Source organism: Ischnura elegans, chromosome 10, assembly GCF_921293095.1.
Source record: "Ischnura elegans chromosome 10, ioIscEleg1.1, whole genome shotgun sequence".
NCBI lineage: Eukaryota > Metazoa > Arthropoda > Insecta > Odonata > Coenagrionidae > Ischnura > Ischnura elegans.
Window position 1 is genome coordinate 19631533 of NC_060255.1, and position 20332 is coordinate 19651864.

The 20332-nt window shown below is 38.1% G+C and overlaps 1 protein-coding gene across 1 annotated transcript in view; it reads right to left on the bottom strand.

Moving 5' to 3' along the window:
* The window catches only part of LOC124167128 (small conductance calcium-activated potassium channel protein-like), a 594701-nt gene that overhangs the window by 523172 nt on the left and 51197 nt on the right, over window positions 1-20332 (bottom strand). The window lies entirely within an intron of this gene.

A 20332-nucleotide genomic window follows, 5' to 3' on the forward strand; every position in this document is an offset into this window, starting at 1 on the left:
TACGCACCGCTTTCAAGAAGCATGCCGACTGATATCCCGTTCACACAACGCACGTACCGACCTCAATCGGAACCACGGCGCGTTAACACGTCTAAAAGTTACCATCGTAACTCAGTGCTGCCCTCGTTGTGGAATTGTGTTAGATAACAACTGATGACGTCACTGCGCTAGGAAATTGAAATCCTGCAAATTAATAAGCAAAAGAATATTAATGTTTTCATGTGCTAAAACTGAAGTTAGACCGAACTGTTGGTAATACTTTAAAGAATGTAGGATTCATTATGAGAATCTGTCCAAAATTTAACAATATTCATGCGATCAAGACAGTAGATATATCGCTTTGCTATGTTCCAAATTAGAATAAACTCAGTTGTTAACTGGTCACCTTATTATTATATGGACTCAATCCGGCTTGAACGTGCCCAAAATAAATTTCTCAGATTAAATAATTACGATTTAGGAATCTCACTGTCTGATTACAGCACTTCATATCTTCAATCCCTTGTCAATTTGAAAACCTTTGCACGACAGACGATCCTCCAATAATGCCCTATTCCTCTAAAAAATTATCAATTCCTATATAGATTGTTCCTATATCCTTTATTAGTAAATTTTAATGGATTCCGTCATAACCTTACAAATCCTCAACTGCTTGTTTTTTATAACCATAGAGCAAATTATGCCTTCAGCTCTTAGCTATCCAGAATGATGAGGTAAAATTAAAACTAGTCATAACTGTCCGTGAAGCCTTTCAAAATCTAGCATTCATCGAGAGAATATGTCAAAAAAGTTAAGAATATTCACGCATTAAAGACAGTACATATTGCTCTTATTACTTAACTAGAAAAGGCTTAGATTTCCTTAACTTGGCACAAGTAATGATTTTTCTATGTCTTCATCTAAATGATATAGTTATTTGCGGCAAATTTTATCGTGGAATCCTGTATACAACGATTTTAATTAGTTTATATATGTTTGTTATTTTCCATAATCTGTTAAGTATAATGTAAAAATATATGGTTATGGATTAACCTGTAAATAAAGAAATATATAAAACTGGTTTTGTGTATAAAATCCGATATCATTTGCCAAACAGATCATTAGAAAAAACTTTCCCCCTATATCTTTCCATCACCTGCTCAATAATGTCCTCAATCGTTGCCATATATCTATAATATACTAGAGTTATTTATGAAATATCAATTATCGTATCAAGATTGCACCGGCGCGAAAGAATTTTACATGCATCAATCTTCATTTTCTAAGTCTTTTTTCTTGGCGCACTAGCGCTAACCATGGTAAGTTCGGCAGGGTTAGGTACTAAGGCTTACCATGGTAACTCTGCGGGTTTACACGACGTTTTGAGCTTACGCGGGTACGGATTGAGGTCGATACGTGCGTAGTGTAAACGGGCCATTACTTCAGCTAACATTCCTCTGGTCCCGTCAAACATATCCACTCATTTGACTACTTTAACTTTTCCCTGGGAGAAAGCGTGAATACACAGAGGTATGACTCAACCATGTTGCTCAAAGCGATGGATTTCCAAACGAGGCCACAAACGCCTCTTCAACGGTCGCTGAGTTTTTAATTTTTTTTAAAATTCCTGCCTAAAACGGAAAGGTGTTCAAATCCAACCCTTGTTGAATTTCCGACGAAAGATAATACAGAGGCACGGTACGCCTCGGCCTTCAATTCTAGTTCGTTACGTCATGGCCTTCTGGCGTCCAGAGATAAAGGTTGGATGACGGCTGGGGTGAGATATTGATTACTGATTATTATCAAACGGCAAAGATAGATCTGCATGGAACATGACGTAAATATTTTTTTTTAACTCCCGTCTTCATACTATCCCAGTTAGAAATTTCCATCTTCGGTAACGTATAAGATCATATGATTTTAGTTTCAACTTTGTCTAACATTCTTAGTGACAATATGCCAGTTCCCCCCGTGGATAAACTAAGACATTATTATTCAAGTTTTCTACCGATTATGGCAGGTTTTCATGGAGTATTTCAGAAGTATTCAAGGATTCCCTCCCTTCATGGACTTCCCTCTTAAATCCACAATAAGGCCTTCTCGTTTTCATTATACCTAAAAATTCTATTCTCACCCTTCCTCTCCTTCGTTTACCCTACATTCTACCCCCTAAAACTTTTTTTCAGCATCCCCTCCCCGCTCTGTGCTCGCTCCATCCATATTTTCTGTCTCTTCTGTATCTCATCTAGAAGCACTCTCTCCTCACCCACCATGATCAGCACTTCGTCGTTCCTCCTCCTCCTCTCCGTCCACTTGAAAAAACTGAAGGAAATATTCCCAAAAGAAATCCAAGAGAATCGTAGCAGAATTGGAGCGGGACGAGAAAGACAGGAGGACAAGGAACCTCAAGGAACGAACGGAGCAGAATAAAATATACAGTTTCCGGCGTAATTCGGTGGAAAGGTTTGATATTTAAAATAATGAAAGTGCTTATCTATTTCTACACCCTTCATTTCCATCGTCCCAGGTTTTGGAACATAATGCCATTTTCAATGTGGTATGTGGTCGAAAATTATTTGCCGAAACCTGGGTTTGTAGAAATTAAGAAACGTTACAATAGACAAGTGGGGATCGGGTTGGTGTGGCGACTAGAGTGTTGGCTTCCCACCCCGTGGGCTCGGGTTCAAATTCCGGTGGTGGCAGAGAATTTTCAGAGACTACCTGATCCCCGATTGGATGTTGTATGGAGGCCATTTCAAGGACAACACTCCTACCATTCACATTTGTATATAGTAGTATATACAAATATATATATACAAATATATATATACTGCCAGGATCGGGTTGGATTGGTGGCTAGAGTGTTGGCTTCCCACACCATGGTTCAAATACCGGAAGTGAGAGCGATTTTTCAGAATTTTTCCCAATCTATGCTTGAAAGTTTTGGGGACCATTTCAAGGACGACTCTCCATCCTTCCGATGAAACGTTATACCGTGGTCCCCTTGGCGCCTTTCGTTAAGAGAACGCTAATGCCGACGCCGGGTTTCTCTCCACCCTTCCTTACCTACCCTTCGCTCATGGCGCAAATGACCTCGGCTGTCGGTCGCCTCCTTCAAATACCATACAAATATACGAGTGCTTTCATTATGCTAAATATGAAAGAAACAGGCTTGGAATATGGGGGAAATGGAGGTGTGCGGTATACATTAGTATTACTAGCAACACTGTAAATAAAAGCCATATTTAGACCAATGGTTAGAAGCTGATCCTAATTAAAAGTTCATGAAACTAGCAGTGGCCCTCAGAGAATATTTTCAAGTACCAATCTTAAGCCTCGAAAAGATTTTCGCTTCGATTTATATTTGCCAACATGTGGGCGATGTAAAAATAAATTTCTGTTGGTTCATTCAGAAACTTACGAACGTGAAACTTCCTTTCAACGCCATTGAAAGACTTCACGGTAAAGTGAACTTTGAGTACTTCGCTTCACGTTTGTAGCAGACGCATTCACGATCCCCATCCGTGCCAGGAGGCAGCACGAGTAGGAAAATTTCCCGTGGAATCATCCAAACGCGTTACGGTGTGACATACGACCGGATAGAATCTGAGATTAATGCCGAAGAGAGATAGAGAGAGAGAGACCGAACTCAGACGATTCATTTTTTTTCCATCACCGTTTGATGAAAGTGAAAGGTGAAACTGGAATTGAGGGCGTTAGGAAGAGATAATCAATATTCGTCCTTCCTCTTCAGAAACTGCATATTCTCATACCTACTTCCTTTTTTCGGCTTTCCTACACTTTACGATCCATGAAGGAAATAGATATTTCGAAGATTGAAAAAGTTCAAAGAATTTCGCTTCCATTTATACATGCAGAAAGGTAGCATGTTACAGTTAGACGATTTATCTTTCTTTATTTAAGTTCTTTCAAGGTGCAAGACTGAACATTTCCTACTAAAAGAAAGCATGTCATGCTAAAAACGCGGAGAATATGTTTCCATTACATGTTTCCTTTTATTAGGAAACGTTGACTCTCGCACCTAGCAACCACTTAAAGAAGAAAAAAGAAAAATCGTCCAACTTGGACATGATGCCTTTCTGCAGTGAGCGATTCATATGCCAACATACGAGCAATTTAAAAATAAGACTCTCTTGGTTCATTCAAATACTTGACGTATAAGAAACGTATAAGCGTATAAAAAACGTATAAGAACCTTCCTTTCATCACCATTGAAAGTCTTCACCGCAAAATGACCTTTAAGTACTTCGCTTCATATTTATAGACGAGGAGTTCATGATCAGGCTGCTAGGTACAGTCTGCGAAGGTATAAAAGGCTGCACAGTGTCACAGCTACGGAAGGGTGATTGAAAAGGAAACTATTGAAATTAAAGATTGCCGTAAATGTGTCATGTGGGGTCTAAAAAGCGTTTAAGAACGGGATATAAGGATAAAAGAGCGGCCTTAGAAGGAAATATGTAAAAGCTAGACTTACCCTTCCACATAGAACGGTACGATCACAAATTCAAAATCAAGTTCCGGAGGCATTTAACGGAAATTTTGAAAAAATCCCTCCTGCATAGAGGAGTATAATAAACAACCTGAAGAAATTTTTAGGATCTTCTCGGGAAATCACGGTAAGAACACCTATTAGCAAAGTAAAACTGCGTCTGCTGTAGCCTGTGATCTATGACCTATACGGTACACTAATGGGATAATGAAAATTAATACACTTTGAGGTATTCCACTAATTAATTTTAGACACAACCGGTTTTTGCCTCTTCAGACCATGGAAGAGTATTGTATCCTCTTAAAAATCGTCATAATTATCTTAAAATTGAACTGAATGGGTAAGGTAGTGTAAGTAGTAAACCCAGTCTGAATTTCAACTTGGAGAAAGATCGATTGGTGGTATAACTGGTAGCATATCTGACCGGAAAATAGGATATCCAGGTTTTGACCACGACAAAGGCAAGTGATATTTCCATAGTGAATGACACCTTTGGTGCTTACTTGTACCCGTGCGCGTGACTGCTAACAAAGTCACTTTTACATGCAAAACTTGACTAGAAAAGTGCGAAAATGTTGAGTGTATCTAATATGAGAACGGAGATTATCACGATGTGCGCTGAAATTCATTTTCTGTTACCACCACGTCGGTTACTGTGGCGAAGACAATAATTTCGAAAGCACTACTGCCAGCGTTTTCAGGTCAAAGGCCCGGATCTATATAATGAGGGCGAAAATTGTTAACCGAAAATCTTCGACATGAAGACGCTGGCAGTGGTGCCAGAAAAACTTCTCTGCGCCATACAAACCGACGAGGTAGAAATCGAAAATGATAAAAATGTTATCTCTACATCTATATACTACCCCGAAAGCTGCCTAAAAAGGCGTGAGGTAGGGGGTGTTAGTACATCAGCAGTCTACATATGAAAAACGAATGCTCAGATAAAATTACGACTAGCATTTATTGAAGTTCTTTATGGTTCGGGGGAAAAATGAATTCTCATATCCATCCGTTCGGCAAACTGTGCCTCTTCAGTCATCGCTTCTGTCGGACCTGGAAATATAATGGGGCCCTCAGATGATGTTCTCCGTGTTGCTCCTAAAGATATCGATCCTGAATTGCTTAAGCATGCTAAGCCTAGCGCGCATACTATACTTGTGGTATGCAGCAACGTGTTTTCATTGCTATAAATACGGTAAATATAGCCGATCTCATGACCTGCCTTCAAATATCACAACTCGCTCCGTTCCCTTTAAAAATTTCCATGCCCTATTTTACACCCCTCTCCTTCTCTCATCACATTTCCCAAGGGTGCAATTTCGCCCTCATTCTCCACTTCGATCCTCTAATCTAGTATCTCTAATAATATGAGAACGGAGATTTTCGCGGTGCGCGATGATTATTTTCGATTACTACCGCGTCGGTTGCTGTAGCGAATACAGCAGTTTCGCAGCAACTAATACCTTCGTCTTAAGGTCGAAGATGCTTGCAGTAGTTCCAGCGAAACTGTAGTCTTCGGCACAGCAGCCGTCTCGTTTTTAACCCTAAATGAAGAATTTTATCTCCAATACCAATCTTTTTGAAGAATTCAGCAACGATTTTTCATTGACATAAATACGGTAGAGAGAGCCGGTCTGTCTGCATGTCACACCTTGCTAGGTTCCCTTTAAAAATGATCCTTCTTCTCCCCCCTCCCTGTCTTTCTATGCTTCTCAAGGGTGCAATTTCTCCCCCTCCTCCCTCTCCACTTCAATCTTCGTCATTTCTCCCGCTCTCTCCCTCTCAAACCATTCTCGTGATACTTTTGCCTTTTCAGTCTCGGTTTCATTTCTCACTCTCACTCTCAGACATTTTCTTTTTCTCTCCTTTCTTTTTTTTCGTCCGGGTCATTTTTCCACACCGATGGTCGGAGATTACTCTTTCTCTTTCCATTCCACCCTATATCACATCCCTCAACTCTCCTCCACAACTCGTTCATTCCCTATTCTTCCAAATGATTCCACCTAATGCATTCCACATGTCCTCATCCCCTTGCCAGGATAAATTTCGGTTTCCCCTCCTTAACCACAGAAAAAAAATCGCCGGACGGGAACAAAATTTCACGTTTGTGGGCCGTACGTTTCATTTCGATCTCCAAATTATTTCAAAGAAGGCGATGATTGCATGCGAATTGGCACTTTCACCAATTATTTCTTACTGTCGTTTTTTTATGTACGAGGGTTTGAAAAATAAAGAGCACCCTATTTACGTCTGCCGTGGCAAAATTTACTTTAGCGGCTATAGTACAGCAATGTGGAAGGTAAGGGAAACCACCACATTATTATCCCGAGGAGTCGCTGCTAATCCACCAGTTCTTTTAAGACTCGGGTGACAAAAGCTGATCAAGCTGATTTTGCAGTGAAAATAACCGTCGCATATTTAGCTCTCGTCTCCTCTACTCATCGCGCGTGATATAGCAGATGATTTCGGGCATGGTATTATGGAATTCGTTTTTGATACGAATGAATGATTAAACTTCGTAAAAGAAAAGTTTATGATTCCACAAAAATTCAATTTTTTTCATCGGGTACATCAAGCTGAACGCAAAGATACAAGAAGTACGTTCAACATCATTAACGGGTGAAATCAGCGCATTTGAAATACATGCAGTGTAGAGGGAAGATGGGAATGCAATTTCGAAAAAAATCCACTTTAAAAATGAAATGGTATTAACCTCACTGGTATTCAAATGAACGTGAAGTCCGGGTAAGCATCTTGTTCATTTTTTTTTACCTCTCCCTAGAAATCTTTCCTTGGCTATTGTGCATTTTCTGGGGAATGACCTGGTGGGGTATTAAAAACGAGGAGTATGGATTAATGCAGAGGACGGATGAAGCGGAGCATTTGGAGAGTAGGTAATTTGCCAAGGGATTATGGAAACGGTGCAGAAAAATGCAATTTATTTTCGTTTCCTCACGCTTCGTTTTGCTAAATATTATTTTTTTTCCCATGAAGGGGTTCCTGAGCTGAATCCACCTGATTTTTCCTTTCTTGCTGAACATGCAAGAATTGGTCAAATGAATTTCTCTTATCTTCATCTACGCTGATCGTGCATATAATGCCTGGGTTTCTTGCATCCTTAAAATAAAGAAAGTTTTCGATGCAAAAATTTGAAAAATTAAGAACACCTCACTTATTTGAACACTTCATCTTGTCTAGCGCAGCCGTGACAGCCGAAAAATATCAAGCTATAATTATATTTTTTTAAATACACTTTTGAAAATACACGCAAAGATACCCTACTATATTTCCTCCGGAGACATTGAGATAAAATAGTGCTCGAAATATTTGGAAACAGTTAATCTTATTAACGTATTTCTAACCAGTAGGCTTCGCAGAAAATGAGAACAGAGTACGTTAGTTTTAAATAAGCATTGACTATTTCAGAAGTAAATAATTGAAAAAACAAAGAATGATATTTTTTTATACGAACCGAGAAACCTAAAGCATATTTCCTGACGTTCAATAGTCGCAAAGTCACTAACAAAGGGTTAATAAATGTTGAAAATGTGCAAAGATTCACTTCTAAAAATTTGTGCTGAGGCCATGTGAACTTAAAAATATTTCCTCAGCGTGTTCAAATAAATTGATAATTTATAAGGAGCATGAAAATTGGAGGCATAAAACATTAGTGAATAATTTTCTATGAATCAGTTAACTAAGTACTCACCGCAAACGACGGTTTGAAGGTTTATTATGTTTCTGAAAAATAGAAGGTGTGGGAAAGACGTAGACAAGGTGGCTTCGGGATGGCTTTTAATTGCACTCGAAGCATTTGTAATGTAGTGCTAACATACGAGCGATGTAAAAATAAAACTCTGTTGATTCATTCACAAACTTACGTATAATAAACTCCCTTCCATCACCATTGATAATCTTCACCGCATAATGAACTTTAGTCAGTTAAGTATTTGATGTCAGTGCACCAAGCAACAACTCAAAGAAGAAATAAGAAAAATCGTTAAACTTGCACATAATGCCTTTCTGCAGTTAGCGATTCAAATGCTAACATACGAGCGATGTAAAAATAAAACTCACTTGGTTCATTCAAAAAGTTACGTATAAGAACCTTCCTTTCATCACCATTGAAAGTCTTCACCGTAAAATGACCTTTAAGTACTTCGCTTCATATTTATAGACGAGGAGTCCATGATCAGGCGGCTAGGTATACTCCAGGAAGGTTTAAAGGGTGCACATTGTCACAGCCACGCAAGGGTGATTGAAATGGTAACTATTGAAATTAAAGATTATCATGAATGCGTTATGTGGGGTCTACAAAGCGGTTAAGAACGGGACATAAGGATAAAAGAGTGGGCTATGAAGGAAATAGGTCAATGCTGGACTCACCCTTCCACATAGGACGATTACTATTACAGTAGGTATTCTACCGATTAAGGTAGGTTTCCATGGAGTGTTCAAGAAGTGATCTGGAAGCCTCCCTTTCCTTCCAGCACTGCCTTCTTCAATTCACTGTAAGGCCTGCTCCCTTTCAATCTATCTAAAAATCCTATTATTTTCCTTCCCCTCCCTCGTTTCCCTAACATTCTACCCTCTAACACCATTTTCAACATCCCCTCCCCGTTAAGTATTAGCTCCATCCATACATTCTGTCTCCTCCGCACCTCATCTAAAAGCTGCCTCTCCTCGCCAACCATATCCAGCACTTCGTCGTTCCTTTTCCTCTCCGTCCATTTCACCTTCTCCATCCTTCTCCATACCCGCATCTCGAATGCCTTCAAATCTTCTCTCGTCGTCTTTCTTCAATGTCCACGTTTCCGCACCGTAGAGCGCTACACTCCAGATCAAACTCATCACTACGACAACAAAAACAAAATTAAGTTACGGAGGCATGAATCGGAAATTTGGAAGGAATCAATCCTGCATAGAGGAATAAAAGTGTAGAAAAAACCACCCGAAGACATTTTTAGGATCTTCCCGGGAAATCACGGTAAGGACACCTATTAGCAAAGTAAAATTGCGTCTGCTGTAGCTTGTGATCTATGATCTATTCGGTACACCAATGAGATAATGAAAATAAATACACTTTTGATATATTACACCGATTAATTTTAAACACAACTGCTTTTGGCCTTTTCACACCATTAATATGAGTACTATATCCTCTTGAAAATAGCCAAAATGATCTTATATGGCTCTGAAGAGGTAACGTAGTGTATCGTGGTAAACCCAGTCTGAATTTCTTCTTGGAGAAAGATCGATTGTTGGCGTAACTGGTAGCATGCCTGACCGGAAAATGGGATATCCGGGTATTGACCACGGCATAGGCAAATGATATCTTCATATTGAATGATACCCCATTAAAGTCACCTATAAACCCTAAGAAGTCGAGAGGACAACTTAATTGGCCATAAAATGAGGTAGGATGACCTGACGAAGACAACCGTCGAAGGACAAGTGGAAGGGAAGAAGGGTAAAGGACGGCCCCAAATTACTAAAATAGGACAAGTTATTAAGGACGTAAACGTGAAGTAATAAGTAAATATGAAAAGGTTAGCAGACACAAGAGTGGAGTGGATATCTACCTAAAACCAGCCTCCGGAGTTTTTAATTATGGTGGTATCGTAGGTAATAAATTTTGAGGTATCGCAAGAAATAAATTTTGCTTGCAAGCTTCTGGCCGCCGTAAAAATACAGTCGTTGATAAAAAGTTGGAACATTTTTCTCTTTCCCCTACGCCATTCATCAAATGACAGAATTATCTGCTACTTAGTACATAAGAATCACCGAGGGAGGAAATGCTTATATTTTGTGAATGCTAGGGAGATCAACGTGGCTTCACTAGATAGGATACAAAAATTACTGTAAATCTATTCAAGTAAATTCGATTGTTGGTGAGTCAAATCTGCAGAAATTCATACACATTACTTCAACCATTTTTTAATACAAATGATTACATTAACAAGTCCTTGACCGGCTTCAATGCATCAAGCGCTATTTCCAAGAGGTAAGGAGGGAAAATAGACAGGGGATGCGTGGATAGGAAACTCGTAGGTAGAGAGAGAAGTAGAAGTAGTACTGGAGAAAGGTGATGACGAACTTATGTGCACCCACGGAAGTTATGAATAACTAAAAGGGATCATCTAATTGGAAACACTGCACCCATGCTATCAGAAAAACAATCATAATCTCATAAATTTAAATTGGTATTTTTTCATGTCGCCGATTCTTTTTGCCGATATGTGATATTATAACGAGCTGTCGTCCTTTGCGACAATCATGATAAGAACAAATATGATAAACCTTCCAATAAAGTTTCGTTTTTTCTTCTTTTCTTGGCATCTTATTTAATAGTATAAATAATAAAAATACAACTATTTGCCCTTGCACACAACAGTTTACACATTAGTCGTACTTGGAAAATGCCAAAACTTTAGCTACTGAATATAATGTATCAAAAATAGTATTTAAAGAAACCATATGTATTTCCAGAACCAAAAAGAGTCGTAAAAAATAGTCAGAGATAGACATTTTGAGCAGAATTTATAATTATTTCACCCATAAAATTGATATATAACCCCGAATTTTTTACTTCAAGGCTTCCACGATGCGATGGTAATGAACTCCGAAAATGTAGTCTTCATAACAATACCTTGTATTAGCTTAGTTGCCATAAAGAAAATAGCAGAAAAGGTATGATTCAGAATTCAAGTTTCGCTTTTGTTAATTTACACCTGTATTGTTTTTTAATATCCTCTAAAAATATTGTAACGCATTGCTGTAACCTTATATTTTGTTTAGATTTCCATTTAAATTTGAAGCCCTGACGAAGGAAAAGGAATTCTCCGAAACGTGGGCAAAAGTTGCACTTTAATAAATTTTTTCAACATAATAACAACACTAAAAATACTCATTTCCTATAAACTTTCATCCTTTGATAAAAATTACCACATTTAAAATATGTCCTTTAACGCGCTTTAAGCCGTCTATTCACATCTCTCTGTCTACATTATCCATTTAATAGTATAGCTAATAACGCCATATTTAGCAAAACAACCTAAAAGTGACTAAAATTACCAGCCTCTCTGCTTCACCTCACTCAAAGCATTCCCTGCATATGTTTCAAGCTAAAAAATGAAATGAGAAAAAATAGGCAAAACTCCAACAACACCTTCATTTGTTTAAGAAGAAGTAATAGCCGCATCCAATTCATTCTTATGGATAGAAAACCAATGCGGAGAATTTTATTAAGATGCTCCTTACGAAACTTAAATGGAAGTTCAAAAGAATAACATGCGCTGCGCTTCATTAAAGGTACGTTAAAGAAGAAAAGTAATTTTACTAAGTAGCGCGCATTTGTAAGTTTTATGATCATCTATCTCGATTCTTAGGATAAAGCTTGAGATATAGCAGCAGAAAGGTGTGCATGATGAGCAAAAGCCCTATCAAAGCTAAATAAAAGCATTTTTTAAAGGAAAACAGTTACTTAATTCATCCTCGGTACACTAAGTTGCACTGCAGAGATAAGTGACATCCCGTCACAACACTTTTTACGCTAACTTAGGCAAGTTTGAGGTACAAAAGACAATCAAACATCTCCCTTTGATATGCCACACCTGGGAGCTTCCATTTCTGAGACAGGCGCAAGGCAGCCCAATTATAATCCAGCCAGCAACCAGATACACGGATCAACAAGCATATAGGCTAAACTTTGCTTGCAACTGCATTCGAAAAATTCAGAACGCACATCACCCACATAGTAACTTCAGCAGCACTTCAAGCTTGTTAAACTCCTGGCGTACAGAGCAATATGAGTGCCCTCATCATACAGAATGTAATATTACTCACTGCAAAGTAGCAAAGTTCCACAATAAATACAATAGGGAGGGGTGAAAAATACACCAACTTTCAAACGACGTATGAACTATAAACACAACGAGAGTAATAACAACAAATAGGCTAAAACCCTGAACATTAAGCACTTCAACATTAAAACAGCATTTTTTTAAATATTGAATAAAAATACCATAAAATATGACCCTAAGGAATTCATTCCCTTCCTTACAGTGCATAAGTACACTCGCAACTCAAGCGTAAGTTACGTGAGCTGAATGCCATTTGTGATACAGCTAGTTAACATTCCGCAAGCCGTCTGAGAGATTTTAATGAGCATGCCATTGTGAAATATAGCAATCCACAGTGCTTCATGAAAGCAACGTCAATCATGTCGGAAATGCATAAAATGCACTGTGCACGAAGTTTAAACTCTGTGTGAATAGTCACTGGATTAGAGCACTCATTTTTATCCACACGCTCCACGAATAAGTAGGTCAACAAGTTGTACTTGCCGAAAAAAAGTTGTAAGCCAATATTGAAGTTATATCCTCTTAATGGAAGAAAATACTCAACAATTGAGACACTGACAATGAAATAATATAATTCCCACGAAGAAAAATTTCGCTATCTTTTGAACTTTTTCCGAACGAATTAGAATAAAAAATACTATTTATAATATGGTTACATAATGTAAATTTTTCTTCTGTTGTATTAACAAGATCTTAAATTTCTCTGGGAGCTTCCAAACAAATGTATTAAAAAATTTAAGATAGTCATTACAAATAATTACATAGCTCTGATCACTTTCATCGACATATTTAAAACTAACGGGCAGGCAGTAAGCCTAGACATACCTACCAGCACTGTTTATAATGTTGCCCCAAGGAACTATAAAAAAAAAATTCATATTTTTCTGTCTTTTCCTCACCTATATTCAGACATTTCTAAAATTATTCAAGACCATCAAGAAAAATATATACGAATACGTGGATCAGCCAGAGGCAATTAAAAAATGTGTAAGAGTTTGACGTGTCGGAGAGTATGTGCAGTCGCTAAGCAAATTGATATCCTACCGACTCTAACGAACACCAAAAATCAACAGTTTCAGTCATGAGTTTACTAAAAAAAATGTTTCTCAGCACGTAACTATCACGGTCAAGGTTTTTGAACAGAAATTTCCCTTCTTCGGTGTTATTTTTTGTAGATTTTTTAATCAAGTGGATTGATTACATAAAAGTAACAGCATATGCAGCTGCTCCGTCTACATTCGAGCTAAAGAACTCATCATTTTTTTAATAAACACTCAAAAGACCACCCGGTAACGTTTCCAAAAATGAAGGAGCTCCACGTGAATCCCTGGCGTATATTTTTCATGAATACATTCTCTCTTTTTTTAAATGGAGTTCTTCATGTTCGTAGTGGCTTACAACACCGTTATACAGGTTTCCAAGTTCTCTTGGCTAAAGACGGAAATTAAAATTCTCTGCCAACTTTTCAGAATAACAAAATAAGCACGCGCAGCGAGAACTCAAAGTTTCATATGTATTCCAAAATCTGAAAAGGGCCCCCGAAGCGTTTTCGCTCAGCTCAAAATTTGATGACTCTCCTCAGAAAAAATACTTATTCCAGAAAGCAATGAGAATCTTCTTCCATGCATCAACTCCCAGCGACTATAATTTCTATCTCCCGAGGACAAAAACGTACGTATTCAAATGCTCATAAAACAAAGCTGGAATGAGATGTACCAGCACTATAAGCATGCCCTGATATAAATAGCGATGAGCATGGATCCCCGTATGTAGTACGTATATGAGTTGGCATCGATCAGGATATCATTTTATTTAAAATTTAAAACTTTTTACAAGTCTGCAAACGTCTATCACCAATAAAATATTTCACAAATTCTGTATGCAAGAGAAAAATTACTACTCGTAAAAGTAAAGTTTCTGATTTTTTAACATTTATTGGTCACACATAGTTGACGGCTATTTATTAATTACTATCATATTTAGTAAGGAATTATAGTTGTTTTTATTGATTTAATATTTTTGTAATTATTCTTTTCTATATTCCAGGAGACTTAAAGTCCCAGTCCAGTAAAGACGATTTTAAATTAAAAAAGATATACCTCTGCCATTTTTCTAAGAAAATTATGATGATAATCTTTGAATATGCGAGCTATGGTTAGCGCCGAAATTTTAAGGTATTAAAAACTAACTAGAATTTACTATGCAAAGTGGCTTATTTTCCACTATACTTTTTGATGCACCTTATAAAAACTGACTACCCTTGAACATAAACTCAGGGGGATTCGTAAGCATTCTCTGATATTCTCATGGAGGAACAGAAAAACCATAAACCATTTGTTTTCCATCCAAAAGGTCAGATTTGGAACTATATAAAGGGTTTTATTTACAATGAGAGACTCCGTGAGTTACGGATAAGTGGGTGAGAAAGCAAGGGGTGCATGTGATTTCTTTTTTTATACAGAATTTATTATAGAATATTTATAGATTTTATTATAGAATATATTTAGAATATTTTGGTACAGAAACTAGCTAAAGAAAACAAGACGAGATCGATTAGATACTTGGTAGTGCATATGATTTTCCACTCGACGTCAGCACAGAACCAGGGATGGCAAGTAAAACGAAACGAAAAAGTTTCGTTTCGACCCAGAGGGAAACGAAAATACGAGGACCAGGTTTAGTTTCGTTCCCACACGAAATTAAAATCACCAACGAGTTTAGTTTCGACCTGGGAAGAAACTTTAATCCCAGGAACGAAACTGAATTAATCGAAACTCCGCTGCTCATTGTTAAGTTTTGATCCCAGAAGTTGAGTGGAGGGAGAAAAGAGGGAATAGTTTCGACCCATTACGTTTGACGAACGTGTAGAGAGGTTAAAACATCGAGCTTAAAATCGAATGGTCAGTTTGTGTTCACCGTTCTCCTGTTAAGGGTGTAAATATAAGTGTCCCATCTAATGGCGGTAGGCCGAACCTCTACTTCATTCAACCATACTTCGTGCTAGGTGTGTTGGTCGAAACTAAACTGTTCGATGGTGAAGCACGTGATCCCTCCGGTGCAAAACATTATATACGTTTCATTTCGTCCCAGAGTTTTACTTTATTTGTGACCCGAAGTAGTTTTTGACTCCAATTTCGTTTCGACCCTGAGTTTAGCTCCCCGGGGTTAAATCCATCTCGTTTCGTTTATTAATTCAACATTACGCTCCCGGGAACGAAACTATCGAAATTTTACCGTTCTTCACTTTAGTTTCGTTTCTATTGCCATCCCTGCACAGAATAGAGACTCACTCGTATCCCTTGGCAACCAAGTTTTTGTGTATTTCTTATAACAATTACCCTTGCCTAAGTCTGTCGGTAAAATAATCACTTTCACCCATTTACCTCCCACCCCCCCCCCCCCCCCCCGATACCAGATCAATGCAAAAATATCACTCCGTGGTGACCGTACATAATAAAAAAATGCATAAATATATTTTAAAAGATCGAAATAAATGTTAAATTATCATATAGTTCAGCACGATGGTCCATGGAGATATCCTCAAAGCTAAATTCATATAAGAGAAAGGTAGCGGAAAAAAAGTGACTAGAATTTTTTTGATAAACATGTTCCCGTATGAAAAAAACTTCTGATCGCCTCACTTGCCCACCTGTCGACCTTGTTCGGCGCTGCCCAACACAGGCTTTCGAAAGAGGATTGGACGAACCAGCATTTTTTTCTTTAAGTACAACATATATCAATCTATCAGAAAAAAATTCTCTGCAGTCATTTCATTTATTGTTTTTTTTTTAAACTTCCACTACATATTCGGCCCCTTGAAATTAACATGAAAAATACAATAGAGTGAACCGAAACAACGGCTAATTTTCCCACGAATCTTTTTTTCCATTTTTCTTATTTCTACGACCCTGTTCTTCCCATAAAAAATTAAAATTAAAAAATATATTGAGACCGAGAGTCGACGATGTGACCTGACTGGCCAAAGGTAAAAAATACAAATGCTCTGAAGAACGGGAGGAAGGGAATAAAAAGATATTAATGCCCCGCTTCAACGGAACATATTAGGAGACGAAAATGAGGGTCTAAAAGAAAGAATAGCACAGAAAATTTCAAAGACATTGCGCCCACAAAAGTGGAGGATATACCTAATTAGCAGTCAACACTACTCGAGCACCTGGGGCTTGAGTTAAATTCACGGATTCAACTCCAGCCCCAATTCAATTCAAATCATGGCCGTCGGGCAAATAGTCTCCCACGAAATATCCTGAGAATAATTACTCATTAAAGGAATAAAAAATCGTTCAACTCGTAAGTATGCGAATCCGCAAACACTACTTGCTATTTAGCCCTTTTGCTAATGTAAGCGTATTTGGTAGGAGGGTTATTCAATAAGTAATGCTCCTCATTTTTTTTCTCAGAACATATTTATTGTAAAGAGTCAAAATTTGGTGACAATATGCATCAACATGTCTTGTCTATGCCCTATTTTTCTACGTAGTACTTATTACGTTCTAAGGCCTAGCGCCAGCATTTTAGGGGAGCATGTATTCCCTGGTGGTATAAGCTCTTGTCTTGTAGACGTTGCCATGCCGAGCGTGGCTGATGATGGAACTCTGTTTCTGCATCTCCTCAGGCTGTAACTTTTTTCCCACCGCCCAACATCACTCCTACCAACTGCGGCAGCGTTACTATACACTGCACTCAAACGTTTATCGATGTTCACCACGGTTTCTTTTCCTGTACTCAAAAATTCAATAACGGCACGCTACTTTTAACGTGAGTTGTATGAAGACGCCATTTTGATCATGTACTACGGTTCAGCTATCCGCTAGAACGGAGTCAAACTTCATCAGCGCAGAGAACAAACATCAATTGTGAAGCACCGACAAGGTCATTGATCTATGTATACCTTTGGCTTTTTAAAAAAATGTGGGGCATTACTCATTGAACGACCCTCGTACGTTCGTATGGTAGGCTGCTGTGAACGTACCTTTTCTTCTTCCCTGCTATGCGCTCAGCACTTTCGTCGCATATCACCAGGTTTCCGAGGTGTGAGCAACAGCGAAAGGGTTAAGTGAATGTTAAGGAAAGTGCATATTTTCACTTGAGTTACCCTAAAAATTCCATGAAAAATTGAAGGGTTTACATTCACGATAGCGGAACTCTACAATTTCTTTATCGTCATGAAATAAGAACTAGCCTCAACCAGAGGGTTTTTGTGATACGTTCAAAAGATACAAACAATTTTCACCGGTGCCTAAACCAAATAAGTTCGAATGCCTTCACAATTATTATATATGTTGCTTCCAACACAGAAGCGTCCGAATTACTAGGCATGCCGGTCACATGCGTGTTTGCCCTTGTCGCAACGGTAACGTAACATTTAGGATTCTTGCACGAATCTTGGATGAATCGAAAGCAACATTTAACCCATCTTTGCATTAGTGGCAACACGTACATTGTAGGTTAAATAACTTTTCGTTTGCTAGAAACCTAACTACAGGTTTTAAAGGGAATCGATTGAATTATCCGCATTTTGAAAACAGCGAGATTCCAACATTGAATCATTAATCATGAATTTATTTGCAATCCTCGCATTGACTTACAATCTAATTATGATTCTATTTACTACCTGATGCGTATAATAAATCATGGCTTGCGTCGTGTCCTTGTTTCAATATCATAAATCTTCAAGTTACTCCACTCTACGTAAAACCATTTCTTAAGCTAAAGTATGGCATAGATATATGATTGTCTGCCCAACAGAAGCATTCAAATGATCTTCGAGTTTGCTCCGACAGCTGCTATATGCTTATGCTACCATTTGCTTGTGATAACGAATCCGATAAATCGGACTGGCTTCCGGTGTATTCGGAAACAATTGAACGTAAGGCTGAAGTATAATTGCTACCCGAAGCTACTATTCTGACACGGATTCAGATTCCAGAATATCTGCAATTAATTTCCCCTTAATTTTGACGCATAACATCATAGTAAGCCCAAATAAATGGGTTCATTTAGCATGGAGCAATTTTGGGACAAGCAGACATCCATTGAAAAAATAATAACGCTCTAAAAATCATGAGAGTATTAGAGCTTTTCTCTCGTTAAGTAAAATCTCTCTTATCATAGCTAAGTTGCCAGTATGCCTCCTTCCATAAGAACATCCAAACAGAATAGGTAGCAGAAGACACAGGTAATCCGCCGTGAAGAGTTCTGTACTGTAAGGGCGTCAAAAACACTTTATCCGGCTCACAGATCCAAGGCCCAAGCGCCTGAAGTGGTTTACTCGGTTCAATGTGAACCGGCCAACCGTCATGAGCGGCAAAAGCTAGAAATATAATGAGGAACAGCGGCTTAATGATATGTAGGCGACACTAACACGGTGCCTGAGCGTGAAATGAGACTGCAGGTAAAGTAAGCTCTTTGGGGACTAAACCCTGTGCATTACCAAATACGAATTGTGTGCGGGAGTAGAGAAATACAAAGGATTTAGTCAAGGGATGATTATGGGGATATATGAAGGACGGATAAAAGATGGTAAAACTACCATAAGATAGGAGACCTGAAAGCGGTATACTCATGACAAGGTGGAGACCATTAATGGAGAGGAAATCCCCCTAGAAAAACCCAAGTACGCGAGAATGGTTATAATTACGCGAGAAAATTTCATGCATAACGCACCGTGAAAAGATTAAAAAAATATGGCAAAAAGGACAAAAGGCCCATTAGGTGCCAGCCACAAAGCCATACCTAGTAGAGCGACTCGCTAAGCGAAGAACTAGGAGTATTCCAAAATGCAGTTAAGCAAAGATAAATCAATTAAATCATTTCAATTACTTTACTCCATATTTATGATACTTAATCGGTAATAAACACCTCCCCATTACTTCAAATGCAAGATAAAATCAACGCATAGGATACTATAGTATATATTAGGAATGACTTACATCACTATAAAAATGTTATTAAAAAAGGTTTCTTGAAAATTTCAGAAATGATGGTCCTCATATACTAATACAAAGAAAAACAGATAACACATTAATTATACTCATTTGAGAATTGCCTCAAACACAGGTCTCAATGTTGTGATAGTGCCCAAAGAATTTATGTTTATCGTATTTGTTAGTTATACTTAGTTAAATTTTATACGTATGAGTACAATATGAGTTAATCGTACGCAAATATTATCTTTATTTCTTCATAATCTTTATACATCTAACACGATCACCAAAGTAAATACATAACATCTTGTGATTAGGAATAAAAACACGACTATTCCTTGAAACAGTTGAGGACATTGAGTGAGAGTAACTATTCTCTCCACAGTGAATTTATCGGTTGATTAGGATTTGAAGAGGGTATTGAGTTTTTTTGGCGAAAGAATTTCTATATAAAAGTACGCAACACCTGAAAAAATAAGGTTTCCATAACAAACCAGAAATATAGAGATATAAGTTGATGATATTCACATACATTCCCAACATTGGACGGTAAATTAGACAGGAAATATCTGCACAATTTTTGTCACTGACTGTTGCTTTTTTCCGAATGTTTTTAAAAATATAGAAAAAAGTACGCCACAATACAATGAATACCTAGCCTAAAATCTGGCGATTATATTTTTTTAAACTTTTGTCAGTAGCGCTTAGAAAATATTATTAATGAGCCCAAGTATGTTAACTAAAAATGACTGCAATTATAGATGTGTAAAATTTAAATTATGTCCTGTAGGAGACCGGATGCTGGCTCTTCATATTGAAGGAACCTACCTAAGCATCCCACGCTCTCTCCGTTCTTTTCCTCTGCTTGCACCTTACCTGCACATCCCTCTGGTTTCCGGTCGCTCCTTTCCCACCAATAGGTACTGCAACATCAGCGACCTACGAGCCTCACATGCCACGGCGATGGCAACGAATCGGAGAGGTGAATACCGATCACGTGGGGACGCCTAAGGTGGACTTGGGAGTCTAAGCAGCTT